Genomic DNA, 7,726 nt, shown 5'->3' on the forward strand with positions numbered 1-7,726 from the left:
CAGCTACTCAGGAGGCTGAGGCAGGAGAATCACTTCAACCTGGGAGTCGGAGGTTGCAGTGAGCCAAGATTGTGCCGCTGTACTCCAGACTGGGCAACAGAGTGAGACTCTGTCACAAAAAAGAGAAAAAAAAGTCTTTCAGAACAAGATTATTCTTTACATTTCTTTAAGTTAATTTGGCTAAAAAGTACCATACCTTTATGTTTAAGATTAGTAGAGGATTAAAAAAATTATTACTACATTGACCAGCAGTAATTTAATGATAATTAATATTCTGAAACTAAAATTCCACTATGATAGGGCAAGAAAAGTGGACCCCAGAATCAAATTGTAATAATAGGGTAACAGACTCAGTAGCAGTAAGGAGTGGGCAAAAAAAAAAAAAAAAAAAAAAAAAAAAGAAAAGAAAGGAAAAGAGAAAGGGAAAAAAAGGGCAATGAAGGATTTGAAAAACAAACTAATGGGGACAGCTAGAATCAAAGTGTAGGGGAAATACATAGCCGATTCAAAGACAGGAAAGAAATGACATAAAATTCACTATTAATTGCACTATGAAATGTTAAAAGCAAAGACAAATAAAATGTGGAATATTTAGAAAAAGAAAGGTAGACATAGAGATAAGACAAAAGAATTGAAGATCGGAGAAGGAATAGGGAGATAGAAGATAATGACCCTTAAACTCATGACTTACAATGAGCAAAACAGGTTAAGTGCGAGCCGTCAGGGGGATCTGGATTTTCTTACCAAAAAGCTGAGACAGTAGCTGAATGCTTCAGCACCTGGATGTTCCCACAAGTCCTGTCTGGTCCCCAAACTTAGCCACCATGAAGTCATGAAGTATGACAAGAAAATTTGCTGAGCTTTCTCTCCTTCTTTCCTTCTCTGTTTCTGGCAACAAATTAAGCCTTATGCTCTAGACCACTATCTGACTTCACAGGAAGTGTTTCAAAGTGAGTCATTTCTAAATGACTTAGAAAGGAAAAGCAGAAAAACAGAGAAGTAGGAGGTTATAATTCTGGGACATTTTCTGCAGCACACAGAGAATGATTAGAGAGAGGGTACTTCTATACATAGGCTTCTAACTTTGTAGGTTTTGTTCAGAAATGCAAAAAAAAAAAAAAATGACTCTATGAGATGTGAGGGTTGGGTGGGGAGTGGGTGGGGAGAAATGACCCCAACAAAACCCATTTAATTAATTTCAAGTAACATCTCCTAAATGCTTGACATATGTGAAGAACGGTGCCGTGCCAAAATCGGGATGAACTAAGCTGTATTCTAATCTGCAAAGATTCACAGTCGAGGGGGAATATGCACCCAAATACACACACACAAAGCTGTAATACAACCCAGACTATAATAACAGAGGTAACAATAGAAGCAAAATAGTGAACACTCTAGGCCGGGGTATTTATAACCCAGGGCAATCTAGGAAAGTCTTAAGATAGAAATAAGATGTGGGCACGTCCTTGAGTACCCTTAAGACTTCTAGAGACAGGAAAAGGTGGCTGAGCATGGTGGCTCACGCCTGTAATCCTGGCACTTTGGGAGGCTGAGGTGGATCACTTGAGGCCAGAAGTTCAAGACCAGCCTGGCCAACCTGGTGAAGGCCTGTCTCTACTAAAAATACCAAAAATGTGCTGGGCATGATGATGGGTGCTTGTAGTCCTAGCTACTCAGGAGGCTGAGATGGGAGAATCACTTCAACCCAGGAGACAGTGTTGCAGAGAGCTGAGATGGCACCACTGCACTCCAGCCTGGGTGGCCGAGTGAGACTCCAGCTCAGAAAAAAACAAACAAAGAAAAAAGAATAAAAAAGAAAAAGGTGAAAAGCTGCTTAGCCTATAAGAGGAGCCTACTCAAAGGCAGGTAGATGGGAGAGGGCAGGTGGGTGTTCTTAGTGGGCACTGAAGAACAGGCTGGAGTCTAGGTGGTGTTTCATCAGAAAGGAGTACAGAGGACTGAAGATGGTTCTTGCTTAATGAATATGCTGTTAATAATTTTTTTAAAATTGTACTTTGGGCTCTGGGGTACATGTGCACGTCCTGTATCCTGTAGGATTGCTGCATAGGTACATACATGTCATGGTGGTTTGCTGTCTCCATCCCCCGCCCCATCACCTACATCAGGCATTCCTCCCAGTGTTCTCCCTCCTCATCCTCCCCCCTCCCCCGCTGTCCCCCCCCTCCCCTTCACCTCCCCACCTACTCCAGTGAGTGTTGTTCCCCTCCCTGTGACCAGGCGTTCTCACTGTTCGACACCTGACTATGAGTGAAAACATGCGGTGTTTGGTTTTCTGTTCTTGTGTCAGTTTGCTGAGAATGATGGTTTCTAGATTCATCCACATCTCTACACAGGACATGAATTCGTCGTTTTTTATGGCTGCATAGTATTCCATGGCGTATATGTGCCACATTTTCTTTGTCCAGTCTATCATTGATGGGCATTTGGGTTGGTTCCAGGTCTTTGCTATTCTTAAAATGACATTGATTTGCCCAGTGTTTTCCTTTTTTACATCAAGGACATACACCAGGATCCTTATGCTGCCACATGTTTGCAGTCCTCATTTTAAGATTTTATTCATTTTTTTTTTTTTTGAGACAAAGTCTTGCTCTGTCACCCAGGCCGGAGTTGCAATGGTGTGCTGTTGGCTCACTGCAATCTCTGCCTCCCGGGTTCAAGCAATTCTCCTGCCTCAGCCTCCCAAGTAGCTGGGATTACAGGTGTGCACCACCACTCCCAGCTAAATTTTATATTCTTAAGTAGAGACGGGGTTTCGCCATGTTCATCAGGCTGATCTTGAACCCCTGACCTTGTGATCTGCCCATCTCCGCCTCCCAAAGTGGTGCTGTTGCTGTTGCTGTTTAATACAATTGAGGTACATACATGTCATGGTGGTTTGCTACACGGCCTGGTTCTGCGTTCCTTTCCTCTAAGGGGCCTAAGAGCCGCCCTACAGTCAGCATTTGCGTTATCAAATGCAAGAAGTTGCATGAGCAGGTCTTGGGCGTACCTGTCCGAGACAGCCTTCTTCATTGCCTCCTGAAGTCAGGCAATAAAATCAGGGAAAGGCTCTTTTGGTCCTTGGCAGACAGAAGTGAAAAAAGGATATTTTCCCCCGGTAACATGTATGCTATCCCAAGCCCGTAAACAGACTAGGCGCAGTTGATTAACAGCCTCATCTCCCATGGCAATTTGATTATGGAGTCTGCCCCAGCCAAGGCCAGTTCCCATCAATTGATCGACAGTGACAGAGGGACGGGTGGCTGCGCCTGTGCATTCCATCTTGCTTGGGTCCTAGCCTTAAATCGTATGAACTAAGCAGGAGTAAGAACAGATTTTGCCAGCGTGTTCCAATCATATGGAACTAACCTATAATCAAAAGCCACATTTTTAGTATCTTTTGTACAAATGGTGAATTTGGGCCATATTGACTGATGGCCTGTTTAAACTCTTTTAACAACTTAAACGAAAATGTTTTTTTTTTTTTTTTTGAGATGGAGTTTCGCTCTTGTTACCCAGGCTGGAGTGCAATGGCGCGATCTCGGCTCACCGCAACCTCCGCCTCCTGGGTTCAGGCAATTCTCCTGCCTCAGCCTCCTGAGTCGCTGGGATTACAGGCACGCGCCACCATGCCCAGCTAATTTTTTGTATTTTTAGTAGAGATGGGGTTTCACCATGTTGACCAGGATGGTCTCGATCTCTTGACCTCGTGATCCACCCGCCTCGGCCTCCCAAAGTGCTGGGATTACAGGCTTGAGCCACCGCGCCCGGCCGAAAAGTTATGTTTTGACCCTGTTGTTGAGTTATGGTTACTGGACTCTGCCACGCCTCAGTATGTCCTTCAACCCTCGCCTTCCGAATAGTGGCTTCCTGAGGACTCTTAGTAGTACCCGGAGGCATTGTAGCAACTACCCAGGATGCACATTTCGCAACAGTTTCATTTTTCCTGTCTATTAAATGTGCAGGAGGAGGTGGCTATTTGCTAACCTCAGCAGGCAGAGCAGAAGGAGGAGTAAAAGATACTTGTTTCTGTTTTTCTGTCTCCTTTCTTACTTCCTCTTTCTCTAAATCCTCTGGCTCTGATTCTAAGAATAAACTTTTACATTTCTCATCCTCCTGCAACTCAGCTTCATCGTCAGTTTGAAATGGCTCAAGAGCAGTTTTAAGAAGTGCCCAAATAGACCAAACCGATATTGGGATCTTACCTCCCTCTTTGAATGCCTTTTTTTAGATCCCTGCCAGTTCTTTCCCATTTTTCCATAGTTCCTTGGACACCATGCGTAAAACTGCTCAATTGTATTAAACAGCAACAGCAAATTCTGAGTTCTTACCTCCACTCTGCACGTTTTAAGCAGTTGTCTTTTTCTTTAAATTTATTAGTTTTTAAATTGCATTTTAGGTTTTGGGGTACATGTGAAGAACATGCAATATTGTTGCATAGGTACACACATGGCAGTGTGATTTGCTGCCTCCTTCCCCATCACCTATATCTGGCATTTCTCCCCATGCTCTCTCTCCCCAAGTCCCCACACCCCACTGCCCCTCCCCTATTTCCCCCCAACTGACCCCAGTGTGTAGTGCTCCCCTCCCTGTATCCATGTGTTCTCATTGTTCAACACCCACCTATGAGTGAGAACATGCGGTGTTTGATTTTCTGCTCTTGTGTCAGTTTGCTGAGAATGATGGTTTCCAGGTTCATCCATGTCCCTACAAAGGACGTGAAGCAATCCCATTACTGGGTATATATCCAAAGGATTATAAATTGTTCTACTATAAGGACACATGCACACGAATGTTCATTGCAGCACTGTTTACAATAGCAAAGACCTGAAACCAATCCAAATGCCCATCGATGATAGACTGGACAGGGAAAATGTGGCACATGTACACCATGGAATATTATGTAACAGCTGTCTTAACAAACTCAAATAAGCCTTATGCTTACTGTCACCCCGACCTATAGTTACCTTGCTCTTCCGAAGCGCTCAGTTTACCCGAAGAGCTTCTTTGTTTAGTACTTGGGTGTCCTTCGTCAGTGTGTGCTCGGTTTTCACACACTGGAGCATTTCTTCACCTCGATCGCCCCACGTTGGGCACACAAAACATTGGGGTCCAGCCCTGACACAGGCCGTGGGGGCTCAATAATTCTTATATTATTCTTTTACACAGATGCATATAAAATAAAGTTGATTTGGGTCGAATGTATTTGAACACTGTTGTCCGTGATAAAGGCTTCAGTCCATATTAATCACCTTGTCCAACCTATAACATCTGCTCCTCCTCTTGTTAGCAGTCAAGGCACCACAGAATATTTTTGAGGCAGAAAGGCCAAAAGAAAAATGCCAAGAGTTCAGTAGTATTTCTTAGCTTATTTCCATTGTCACCATCTAATTACAAAAATAGAACATACTTTGCTCTAGAAAAGATAAATTGAAATGATACAGAAGTATAATGGGTAAAAAAATGCAAGTTTTTTTTTTTCAATTCTATTGCCAGAAGTAATTATTTTTAATAGGTTAGTGTTCATTCTTTATGAATTTTTTTCTGAATATAGCACACATTTTATTTGTTTGTTTGTTTGAGACAGGGCCTCACTCTGTCACCCAGGCTGGCGTGCAGTGGCATGATCTTGGCTCACTGCAACCTTTGCCTCCTAGGTTCAAGCAATTCTCCCACCTCAGCTCCTTAGTAGCTGGCACTATGAGCATGTGCCACCACACCTGGCTAAATTTTGTATTTTTTGATAGAGACAGGGTTTTGCCATGTTGGGCAGGCTGGTCTTGACCTCCTGACCTCAAGTCATCTCTCTACTTTTGCCTCCCAAAGTGCTGGGATTATAGGTGTGAGCCACTGCACCCAGCCTAACACACATTTTTTTAAAAGGTAGTTTTGAACAAAAATGAGATTGCAATTTATGTGTGATTTTATGACTTGCCTTTTTACTTAACAATATATCAAAACATATTTCCATGTTAGTGCATATAATTCTATTATTTTGGGTTTTATTTCCTCCAATATTTGGAAATATTGAAAAAATATATTCAGAAAGCATATAAAAGACCGGGCGTGGTGGCCCACACCTGTAATCCCAGCACTTTTGGAGGCTGAGTTGGGCAGATCACGAGGTCAAGAGATCAAGACCATCCTGGCCAACATGGTGAAATCCCGGTCTCTAATGAAAATAGAAAAAATTAGCTGGGCATGGTGGCACATGCCTGTAGTCACAGCTACAGTGAGCCAAGATCGTGCCACTGCACCCTATCCTGACGACAGAGCAAGATTCTATCTCAAAAAGAAAAGAAAAGAAAAGAAAAGAAAAGAAAAGAAAAGAAAAGAAAAGAAAGCATATAAGGGATAGGATTATCATATATGTACATATATAGCTAATTAAAATATATTTTATAAAACCAATTAATTCCCCATGGTAAAAAAGATGAGAAGATTAAAGTAAAAACTAAAATTTCCTAAACACCTAGCTAGACAGAATAGAGGACTACTGAGAGGTAAATGGCTCTTGTAAATGTAGGTCAAGATATATTTTTGATACAAAAGTAGCCGGGCATAGTGGCACAAGCCTGTAGTTCCAGCTATAGGGAGGCTGAGGCAGGAGGATTGTTTGAACCCAGGAGGCCGAGGTTGCAGTGAGCTGAGATCGAGCCACTGCACTCCAGCCTGGGTGACAGAGCGAGACCCTGTCTCAAAAGAAAAAAAAAGATACATTTTTCAATAAATTTTGACGGATTTTTAGGTCAGCTATTCTGTTTGTGCCTTATTTAGAAAATGTCTTCTGGCTGAGTGCAATGGCTTATGCCTGTAATCCCAGCACTTTGGGAGGTTGAATCTGGTGGATCACCTGAGGTCAGCAGTTCAAGACCAGCCTGAGCAACTTGGGAAACCCCACCTCTACTAAATATACAAACATTAGCTGGGCATAGTGGTGCATGCCTGTAGTTCCAGCTGCTAGGGAGGAACTACATTTGCTCTTTCTTCTCCATTTCTTTCTTCCTTTTTTTTTTTTTTTAAAGACGGGGTTTTACCATATTGGTCAGGCTGGTCTTGAACTCCCGACCTCAGGTGATCCGCCCACCTTGGCCTCCAAAGTGCTTGGATTACAGGTGTGAGCCACCACGCACGGCCTCTTCCCCGTTTCATTTTCACTAAAATGAAGGCAAAAGAAGGTGATGATACATAAACATTTCCATTTCAGATAAAATGCTCCTTCTAAATCTCTTCAAATCATACTACACTGGGCAGATTTGGTAGCCATTAGGAGAAAAGGTTTTAAAATGGCAATTATATTTTAGTTGTTATGTTCTCTGTTGTATATCTTCTGAAATACCAAAATATCAATTGTATCATTGTTTATATTTCCTTAAACAAACGTGATAATACTTATTGCAAATGCTAGTTAGTATTAATAATAGTAAGAATGTACCAGGCTCTGTGCTAAGCACTTCATTGGTTGTATGCTATTTAACTCACACAACAACCCAACGATGAGATAGGTACCTAATTGTCAAACAGGATGCTGACATGCAAAGTGGCTATTTACCCAAGTTCACACCACTGTGGAAGTGGCAGAACTAGAACCAAAGAGTTGGCCTCCAGAGCTTCTGCTGTTAGCTGGAATGCTTCCCTAAATGCCAATACTCTCGTTATGCTAGGTGGTTATGTTTTATAAAGTCATGGGGAACACATCAAAAGACCAACACATAATTTTTTTTTT

The 7,726-nt window shown here is 42.3% G+C and overlaps 1 protein-coding gene across 3 annotated transcripts in view; it reads right to left on the minus strand.

The window, feature by feature from the left end:
* The window catches only part of C3AR1 (complement C3a receptor 1), a 19,003-nt gene that overhangs the window by 6,973 nt on the left and 4,304 nt on the right, over positions 1-7,726 (minus strand). Inside the window, exons 1-2 of one of the 3 annotated variants that reach the window (XR_001820066.2) lie at positions 745-1,081; positions 53-109 (exon numbers count right to left, since the gene is read on the minus strand). The exons of 1 other annotated variant lie outside the window; for it this stretch is intronic. The gene's annotated coding sequence lies outside the window, so the exon portion shown is untranslated. Of the gene's footprint in view, positions 1-52; positions 110-744; positions 1,082-7,726 lie in introns of those variants that run through there. One more of the 3 variants, XM_017512308.2, reaches the window with a different exon arrangement.

This window comes from Cebus imitator, unplaced genomic scaffold (assembly GCF_001604975.1).
Source record: "Cebus imitator isolate Cc_AM_T3 unplaced genomic scaffold, Cebus_imitator-1.0 Scaffold469, whole genome shotgun sequence".
Taxonomy (NCBI): Eukaryota; Metazoa; Chordata; class Mammalia; order Primates; family Cebidae; genus Cebus; species Cebus imitator.